This window comes from Fundulus heteroclitus, chromosome 5 (genome assembly GCF_011125445.2).
Source record: "Fundulus heteroclitus isolate FHET01 chromosome 5, MU-UCD_Fhet_4.1, whole genome shotgun sequence".
NCBI lineage: Eukaryota > Metazoa > Chordata > Actinopteri > Cyprinodontiformes > Fundulidae > Fundulus > Fundulus heteroclitus.
Window position 1 is genome coordinate 17,047,540 of NC_046365.1, and position 7,412 is coordinate 17,054,951.

Sequence of the window (7,412 nt, forward strand, 5' to 3'; positions counted from 1 at the left end):
CGACTTTAAGAACCCGAGGCGGATGCTTCCGAGCAAAACGTGACTGGCATTAACGCAAAAACACCCCATAGATACTAGTTTACTGTCGCTTGTTAGAACTAGACAGCAAGGTGGGCAGGAATAAGGCCGGGGCTGCCCTCTGTGTCCCCCCGGGTCTCCGCCATCCTCGGCGGCTTCACTTTGCCGTCCGGCAGCACGGGCGGAGGCTGCTTGAGCTAGCAGCGCTAACCCGTTAGCCGCTCCAAACGACAGCCTGACTACAACCTGTTAAAACAGCCTCTTAAGACGCTTTAAGCAGAAATAAAAACTAAAATGAGGAAAAAAAGCAGTCTGCGTGTCCTGTGTCAACTATCTGTGATGTTAAACGAGACTCCGGCTCAATGTGAGGGAACGCGGAGTTTGACAGCATCCAGCCCTGGGTCGCTGCTGAAGGGAGCAGGGAGCTACGGAGCTGCAGCTAGATGGAAGCGGAGACTCACCGGCGATTCCTCCCCCGAGCTCCCGTGGTAGATCCGTGTCTCTGCTGCGCGGTTCTTCACAAAGCCAGGCTGCTGGAAGACTGGCGGCAGAGAGCAGTCCGCTTCCTATCTGGATGTTACGCAAAAAAGCCCCGCAGCCAGCAGGGAAGACCTCCTCCTCTGAGCGCTCAGCCTCCCTCCGCCTGTCCGTCCGGGGGTGGGTGGGGTGGATGTTCACCCTGCTGCCGCTACTGGTACTGCTGGTTCCGATCGTGTCGGACAAACTGGACCCAACACGAGAAGGATGGATGGTAACTGAGCTGATGCTTCTTCTTCTTCTTCTTCTTCTTTTTCTTTTTCTTTTTCTTTTGTTGTTGCACTGAAGCAGTAACTCACGATCCTGGCTACAGTGACAGTCGTCCTTGGCAGTCTGCACGACTTGCACGTACGCGGTTGCTCTCCCACTACCACCAGTGGGTAAGTCCCACCTCCACACACCTCCTCCCAGTCAGACCGGCCCAGAGAGCGGAGGAGGAGGAGGAGGAGGAAGTGTGGAGCCACAACAGCGAGAACTGTGGAGGAGATGCTACACTGAGGAAGAGGAGGATGGTGGTGATGATGGTGCACGATGATTAAAGATTAAAACATGTTATATTTAGAGTATATGATTTTTTTTATACCTGGAGACCAGCTTTTGTGAAAGAAGAAGCAAACTGTGAATATGTAGGTATTGTTACCCTATTGGACAGACGAGTAAACGAGCAAGCCAATAATGTAAGGTGGAATCAACCAATCAAGGATAATAGGTTTTATTGGTGATTTTGAAAAGTGCGCATGGAGCTGATTGTTGAAATGAAAGTGTCCAACGCCCGGGAACTTTTTCACGTTTGGCAAACGTCAATTTATCTATTTATTTATTTATTTTTACGTAAAAGTAAACTCAAAGTATGCGTATCTGTGAGGTGAAAGGGAAATGATACATGGTTCTCAACGTTTACTGAATATATATATATATATATATATATATATATATATATATATATATATATATATATATATATATATATATGTAAACTCCTGCCATATGTCATTGTATTCATTTCCCCCCATTTCTTCCATAGCTCAAAATTAAATGAGGTTCAGCCGACTGGTATAGCTAATTAGGAACCAATTAGTGATCAGTAATTAGTATTAAGTGCGTGGAAGAAGACCACCTCGGTGGAACTTAATGTTAGTATAAATGTAGGTGTTCTGTAAAGGGCTCAGAAGTTTTATTTTGTATGTTTGTTTTCTTTTTAGTTAAACAACACAGGCGAGGGGTTTAAGGGGGAGGTATGGTCACGTTTGAATCAGGGTTAGGTTACAGAATATTATCTAAGGCTTTGGACATCCCATCGAGCACTGTTCAATCCATAATCCGAAAATATGAAGGACATGTGGCACAGCTGCTAACCTCGCCAAGACGCCGGCAAAAGCAAGGAGAGCATTAATCAGAAAAGGCATCGGCCGCCGTTAAAGTGCCACCAGAAATCCCTCGTGCCGTTTCTAAAACACAGCAAACACGAGGAAGAAGAATCCTGGTCGGATGAGACCAAACGTTTTGCTTTGGCGAGACGCCCTGAACGCACCATCCCCATTAGGGAACACGGTGGTGGCGGCAGCATGCTGTGGAAACGCTCTCCTTCAGGTGTCTCTGCAAACTGTCGACTCATTGTTTCAGATTTTTATTTGGAGAACGTTTTGAAAACCCTTCATCGCTTTCCATCCACTCCATGGCGACGAATTCCTTCGAGACGGTCCATCCATTAACGTCCCCAATAAAAATATAGCAAGGTTTGTGGTCGTAACGTCATTAAAACTGTGGGACGGGTTGGTTAGAGCGGCTGGGAATACTTCTGCAAGGAGTTTATAAAAACCCCTGCTGGGTCTCCGAGGCCACATGAACAAGACAAGGTTGTAAGTCACACAATGAAGAAGTGACATAATGTCCACGAAGAGAGTGCAGGAAGTGTTGTATGGGGAAAATAAACCTACTCTTCCTTATTATTTCAACAATAATCCCCTCATTGAGCCAGTACCAGGCAACAGCCTCCTCCTGCTGTCCCAGGGAAGGGAAGGAGGACCAGTGCCAGTCTTGTACCTAGTCTGCGCTCCCTGAATGCGCCTTTTGTGGGAGCTACCATCCTCTCCCTCCTGCCAACCCCCGGCAGCCCATTCAGGGGTGTCACATGGCGCTTCCCACTCGGCGGCCATCTCACAATGCGCTCCTGTCATCTGCGCCTCATTGACATGCACTTATAGTGACGCGCATCAGGGAACGGTGGTGCTCTTCCACGGCTTTTAAAGGAAATGAAGTGGCCGGGCTGGGTGGCCAAAGTGTGGCTTCCTGGATGCGGGGCTTCATATTTATAGGCAGGAAGTTGGAGCGCGCGTGTAAAGGTGCCCACCGGCCACCACCCCCAGGTCAGCTCCTGGAAGAAAAGCTTTGAGGCATGAACCGATGACCAAGAGTAAACGATAACCAGGGTCTTCGGTGCAAAACAGAGCTTTACGGGAGTATATTTCATGCAACCTTCAACTTCATGTCTTTTTTTTGTTTTTTTTTGTTTTTTTGTTGAAAGAACATTTTTAGCTGGCATCAGCAAAACAGCATTTATGGGTTACATGTTTTTACAGAACTAGTTTAGATAGGATTTAATCTTCACGTTTAATATTGGACTTTATTATCCATTTTTTAAACCATTAACATTTAGGGATGGTATGTTCAGTTTAGTGTCGTTTTACATGCAGCCTCTAAAGTAATAATTTTGATCTCATTTGACCTGAACTTTTGTGCTGTGCCCACCCATGGCTTTATAAATAAACAGCAAAGAGGGCTTAATACAAATGCACTTTTTAACAATAATGAAATAATAATAATAATAATAATAATAATAATAATAATAATAATAATAATAATAATAATAATAATAATAATAATGTAGTTTTTTGTCCCTTGGTAAAGGTAACAAAATGCATAAATAATCAATGGATGGGAATCCTTTGCCAGGACACTTTGCTCCACAAAAATCATCCAAACAATGAAGAAGTTTTGATTCATAGGCGAACACGTTTATATCATAAGAAGAAGGAAAACTGGCTTTGTCGTTTACGGTTGTCTCACAACAGAAACACATAAAATATCAAGCTGGAAGCACACGCCACACTGGCCAGGTTTGCTTCCTGTACATTACACTATAGTCAAAGGGCTGTAATTTTAACTAGCTGGTTTGCCTTCAGTCAAACCAGAAAAGGGAACAAAACAGTGCTGTACCACAAACACATATACACCTAAATATTAATGAAAACTACAATTCAATAAACGTCACTGAAACCACGTTTGCTTATTTAGAATTTACACCCACATCCAGTTGCTATTTGGATAAATGTTAAATGTTATGAATAACATACAATTAAATAAAACTAAAAAATATTTTCAACAATTTGTAGTGTTGACTTTTATCACAAAATCAAAAGAAATATAATTTTAAAAGTAGAAATTGTCCCTTTTTGTTTTGCATTGGGTTTGACTCAGCTGTGAAGGTTGCACCAGTTGATGTGAAGTGGTTGCGTTCCCGCATGAGTTAAAAGGCAAATGCATTTTAAATGCGTAACTTGGAAGGTTCCCCTCCTGACCTTTCAAATATGGGGATTTGCTTCCCTCCAGCGGTGATAGTCTTGAATTGCATGTAACTCCCAAACAAGACGCCAGAGGGCAGCACTTTCACAGCGTAAAAGCAGCGTTAAGCTCTGACAGGACATGCTGACTTTACTCTGCATGGAAAAGAAGGAGGAACTGGCAATCTAAGTAAAGATGAACTGATACAGTGGAAACTGCAAATAAAAATCCAGTGTAATGACTCAGTTTTTCTTTTTTTCTCTTTTTTTTTCTTTGACTGTAAAAGGCATCCTAAAGAAAAACTGATCAAAAACAGCAGAAAAGACACCGTGGGGTGAGCCACAGGCCCGGTTAGTTTTACGTAGCAATAACTCAGTAGAGATGACTTCACTATATCCTCATATTAAAGTTATAAAGTTAGTAAGGGTTCTTTAATTAATATTTCACTCAGTTTAATAACAAAGGGGGTTTACCATTAGCATAAGAGGCCCTTTAACTTGTGTGTTTGATGTTACGGCGAATACTGTTCCTTTTTTTTAGGGTGGATTGATTGAACAAACAAATAGCTTTAGTGATTATTAAAAACAAGATTTGGGGGAACAAGTTGACATTTAAAAAAAAAAGGGTTACAAAAATTAAACAAATGGACTTTTCTGAAGCTGAAGATGTTTCTCTTCCCATTCAGGAAGCCTTCTCAATTCAAAATGTCTGGAGTGTGGAGTTCCCAGCTTCATTGACCTGCAGGCGAGGCCTCACTAGAGCTTAGATTGACATACAAATTCACCTGGAACTGGTCGCCCCAGGAGGACTCTCCATTGTTGGGGCGACCAGTTCCAGGTCAATTTGCATGTCAATCTAAGCTCTAGTGAGGCCTCGCCTCGTTGTTTTATTTTTTTTAACCTTTTTTTGGATTGATTATGACCTGGATGACTGAGAGTCTTCACCAACAAGTTTGGCCACAAAGAGTCCAAAATAATAAACACTCCTTGACTAAGGCTAGTGGCAAGCTTCCAGTTTGGAATCAAAATCTGCTTGGAACAATTCTGTTGTCTCCAAGCTTCACCCAATGAACTGTTCACTTGAGGGGAAGCTGAAACATTCATAGGTACATAGTTAAAACATGGCAGTAAATGTTATAGCAAAAGAATTGCCAGACCTTTAAATAAACAAAGGTACACTAGTGTTTTAGGACATTTCCCATAATCAGAGACAGTGTTTGCACTTTTATTCTTACTGTCTGCATTTGTTGAGAAGACACTTGCTTACCATCACAAGATCAAATTCAGCTTAAATGGAAGGGAAATATTTATAAAACTGTATATAACAAACTAAAGACCATTCACGTTATGATTCTTTTTAAATAACAGATTTGCTGTTATTTTTTATTTGTACTTATAAAGTAAGGCCTTAAATGATTCACATAAACATGGTTTGATTTTTAAAGAGGTGTGATGTTAAATGTCCGTCACGCAGCTTAAAACTTCTGTCACAGTGTCTCCCACTTGGTCTGTACCGGTTATATAACATAAAAATACATACATATTTTTAAATTAGATAAAACAAAATAAACTGAATTGATAACGATTCACTTTGTACTTTACTTCACTCCTTCTCTTGTCTCATTCTAGAATTTGCACAACACACCAGCATAACTGAGAGACTTACAGGGTGATGCTGCCACCGCTGGTTTTGATAACTGCTACTCTCTGAAAGCCATACCTTGATTTCTCCATACCGTCATGCTGTCGGTGCGTCCAAACAGCCCAATATTTGAATTTGTAACAAAATATACAGTAGCTGTAGTAACATAGCAAAGGTTTCTGGACATTATCTCCCTCTCTGTTTAATCTTCGGCACATTGCTGTCCCTTCCCGTTCCCCTAGGTCTTCATCCTCCTTCCACCTCACCACCATTGGGAATTGCACCATTTAGCCGCTCTGCTCCCCTAATCTGGACCCTCCCTCTGTTTGACCCAGGACACAAAACTCCCTTGTAAAAGAAATCATACTCTCTGTAATTGTATTGCATTTTAGCTCTTGTTATATTCTGCTTCTTTTAAACTATCAATGTCCTTGAGTGACCCAAAAGGAGCTTTTAGATAAAATGCATTGTTATTATTGACAGAATTATTACTATTTTTCCAGCTGTTTCTGTATTCCTGGACAGTGTCTGCACACTTGTCCTTCAAAATGACTTTTCCTCCAGACATTTTCTGCTGTTATTATAAACTTTGAATTTGTTTCATTTCCCTTTTTTGTATTTACCTGTATGTTCTCAAATGTGGTTACGAGTACACCTGTGTCCTATACTGTAAATCCATGTTGGGATAACACACCGAGTTTGGCACTCTCAAGTCAGCTGAGCTGTTATCAGCTGCTCGAATTACTGGCTTGTGGATATTATCCCCGTGTTGCCTGTTAACTCAGCCTTTTCTTCACGATGCGGTGCATAATGCTGTGAACAGTTCTTGATTATAACCCTTCACTGTACCGTCCCTGTTCCCTGAGCTCTCTAGGATGCCGAATGTTATTGGCCTTTTTCCCCCCCTTTAACCACACTGCTGGACTTATTAGCTCACAGGCCCGAAGGGGTCAACATTCTTTCCACTGCAGGCCAGCTCCTGCTGCTGGAGTTACACATCAACCACAGTTCAACTTTGTTTGGAGACCTGCCGCTGCGACTGAAAATTAGACGTCCTGCACGTACCGTGTGTGGGAAAGTCAGCATCTCCTGCAGGCGCCGTGACATTTTGAGTCAGCGAGGTCGCTCAGCTGTAGTGTGTGTGTGTTTTGTAACAGGACCACGGCCTCATAACTCTGCCGGCTCCCCCACCAAGGCAAACACAGTGGAGCGTCCTGCGGAAAGGCGGCATATCCAGTGACAAACACTGGCCAGATGGACATCAGACGATGTCTGACCTAACAAGCCAGGCACGGCTAATGAAAGTCAGTTTTTTTTTTTTTTTTTTACCTATTTCTTCTTGAAAAGCTGTAGGTTTACATGTAGCACATTTCAACCGTTCTGTTTCTTTCAAGAACCCACTTTTATTCTCTGGCTCTTAGTTTTAGTTGATCAGAACGATCATCATTATTTCCATCCTCCCAGGTTAGATATTGTTGTTTTTATACTAATTCACATTTACTGCCTGAATGATGGTTGATTTCAGTACTTTGTTTTCTTTCTCAACTGCTGAACTCCATGAACAGGGCTAAGTGTAACAGGTGTATACTTAAAATAAAATATTAATCATTAACATCTTCATATACATACATATATTTATGTATGAATACCTTCTT

The 7,412-nt window shown here is 42.0% G+C and overlaps 1 protein-coding gene and 1 long non-coding RNA gene across 3 annotated transcripts in view; one reads left to right on the forward strand and one right to left on the reverse strand.

Annotated features, from left to right (window-relative positions):
- Positions 1-875, reverse strand: part of rnf24 (ring finger protein 24) — a 38,712-nt gene extending 37,837 nt beyond the window's left edge. For both annotated transcript variants that reach the window (XM_012882192.3, XM_036137034.1), the window contains exon 1: positions 480-875. The gene's annotated coding sequence lies outside the window, so the exon portion shown is untranslated. The remainder of the gene's footprint in view (positions 1-479) is intronic.
- LOC118563156 lies at positions 679-1,110 on the forward strand. The gene is made up of 2 exons (XR_004931054.1): positions 679-769; positions 869-1,110. It is a non-coding gene; the product is annotated as an uncharacterized LOC118563156 (long non-coding RNA).
- The last annotated feature ends 6,302 nt before the right edge of the window (positions 1,111-7,412 follow it).